The 2,608-nt window shown below is 43.7% G+C and overlaps 1 pseudogene; it reads left to right on the forward strand.

The window, feature by feature from the left end:
* Positions 1 to 438: 438 nt before the first annotated feature.
* LOC126204520 (5S ribosomal RNA) lies at positions 439 to 556 on the forward strand (annotated as a pseudogene).
* Positions 557 to 2,608: the final 2,052 nt, after the last annotated feature.

The following is a 2,608-nucleotide window of genomic DNA, read 5'->3' on the forward strand; positions in this document are numbered from 1 at the left end:
GCGTGTTCGGCTGCTGATTGAATCGCAAGCACGTGATGCGCCTCCATAACGAACAGTCGATTTTGACCTTTCGCTCACGTAGAACAGGCACAATTCTTCAATTCTTTGGCTAGACGCTTATCTCAGTGATGGTGGTCAAACATCATGAATATTAAGGACAGAAGGGAAGCCCTTATTTAGATAAGAATCGACTACAGACTCAATTGAACAAATATATTGTCTCACGCTATTGCGGCCAACAGTCCGAAGGCTGGTTTGATGCAGTTCTCCACGTTCCAAGTGTTAAGTGGAAGTGGTTCCAGGATGATTTTTATGTTATTAGATGTCTGCAAGGTGGTTCTGCTTATCTGACATAATGAAATCATTGCCTCGAAAAGAATGATCACGGAATTCGAATGAAACAAGAACCACTATTAACTCGGTTTATTACATTAAAGTGCCAACGGATTTGCCGCAGTGATAACACCGGTTCCCATCAGATCACCGAAGTCAAGCGCTGTGGGGCTGGGCTAGCACTTGGATGGGTGACCATCCGGTCTGCCAAGCGCTGTTGGCAAGCGGGAAGCACTCAGCCCTTGTGAGGCAAACTGAGGAGCTACTTGATTGAAAAGTAGCGGCTCCTGTCTCGGAAACTGACATACGGCCGGGAGAGCGATGTGCTGACCACGTGCCCCTCCATATCTGCATCCAGTGACGCCTGTGGGCTGAGGATGACACGGCGGTCAGTCAGTACCTTTGGGCCTTCATGGCCTATTCGGGAGGAGTTAAGTTACTACATTAAAGTGCATGATAAATTGTTTGACAAAAGTTGCGAATGATAGGCTAATTCCTTCGCAAGCCTGAACAAGGGACGTGGAAAGCAATTTAAATGAACGCGCTTTAGGATAAAACAGTTACCTTCTCAGAAGTCGAACTATGATTGCTAGAGGATTCGTATCTAAAGGCAGAAAGGGCAACAGAAGAGAATAGACTCGATCTATGGCCGAAGTTGAAAGCATATTGAACTTATAACTGTAGGCAAGTCTTAAGAATAAAGCCCGAAATCACTAAATCCAGATAAAAATTATTCAACGTTCCAAATCATTCGTCTTGTTCTGGCGGCTGGATCTCCCCATGTTCATCTGCCGGATGGAGGCTGAAGTGACGGCAAAATCAATAATTGGTTTCATATCAACTTGTGACTGCGTCTAACTTCAAAATCAGCCGGAAAAATGCCTGAGTCCGCAGCTCGTCAAGTCTGGTCGAAGAGCCAGCCGGTTGCAGAGATACCTGGCTGTGGACAGGCGCCGCTGAAGAGTGATTTTGTGCGGTCTGCCTCCGATAAGGAAGACTCGGGTTCTCTGAGTTTTTCTTTCATCATGTAGCTTTGACTGCCTGAATGACAGGTATTCCGTGCGCCGGCCAATGAAGAATTGTTTTAAAAGATGCTGGCCTCCTTCCCTTACTTCCAGTTCAGATGGTTAACCAGTAGCAGGCTACCTAACACATAGCTCTAAAAAACTGTGCCTTACTCTGTATCTCTGTCTATGACGAATGAAAATGATTTCAAACAACGTGGTTTTTACATAGAATTAAAAACATTTGGTTTGCAGGGTGTGAGCTTAGTAGTGGTGTCCCACGTCGTCAAAGGCGTCGTAAACTGTACCTTTCCTCACTCCACTTTACCTATAGCTTTCTCTGTATTTTGAAGAAGTCCTGCCCTTTACCATTCGGCCCACAAAAATATTCTTCTGGGTCTCTGTCAAAAATGGTACGTAGCCCCATACCACACACAGCTTGTTACTGCAAAAATCTGTCTATTGTTCCTAATTGAAAGAGAATCCCAGCAGGCGTACAATAGCTTCTTTATTCTTCTCCAGAAAATAAAAAACCTGTTCGTCGCAATTTGTGATCACAGATTATGCTGATGCATTAGCTCCATACATAACAATCATATACAACCGTTCGCTCGACGAAAGAGCCGTACCGAAAGACTGGAAAGTTACACAGGTCACACCAATATTCAAGAGAGGTAGTAGGAGGAATCCACTAAATTACAGTCCCATATCGTTAACGTCGATATGCAGCAGGATTTTAGAACATATATTGTGTTCGAACATTATGAATTACCTCGAAGAAAACGGTCTATTGACACACAGTCAACACGGGTTTAGTAAAGATTGTTCCTGTGAAGCACAACTAGCTCTTTACTCATGTGAAGTGTTGAGTGCTATTGACTAGGGATTTCAGATCGATTCCGTATTTCTGGATTTCCGGAAGGCTTTTGACACTGTACAACACAAGCGGCTCGTAGTGAAATTGCGTGCTTATGGAATATCGTCTCAGTTACGTGACTGGATTTGTGATTTCCTGTCAGAGAGGTCACAGTTCGTAGTAATTGCCGGAAAGTCATCGAGTAAAATAGAAGTGATTTCTGGCGTTTTCCAAGGTAGTGTTATAGGCCCTTTGCTGTTCCTTATCTATATTAACAATTTTGGAGACAATCTGAGCAGCCGCCTTCGGTTGTTTGGAGATGACGCTGTCGTTTATCGACTAATAAAGTTATCAGAAGATAAAAACAAACTACAAAACGATTTAGAAGAAATATCTGAATGGTGCGAAAAGTGGC

The sequence above is a fragment of the Schistocerca nitens genome, chromosome 9 (assembly GCF_023898315.1).
Source record: "Schistocerca nitens isolate TAMUIC-IGC-003100 chromosome 9, iqSchNite1.1, whole genome shotgun sequence".
NCBI lineage: Eukaryota > Metazoa > Arthropoda > Insecta > Orthoptera > Acrididae > Schistocerca > Schistocerca nitens.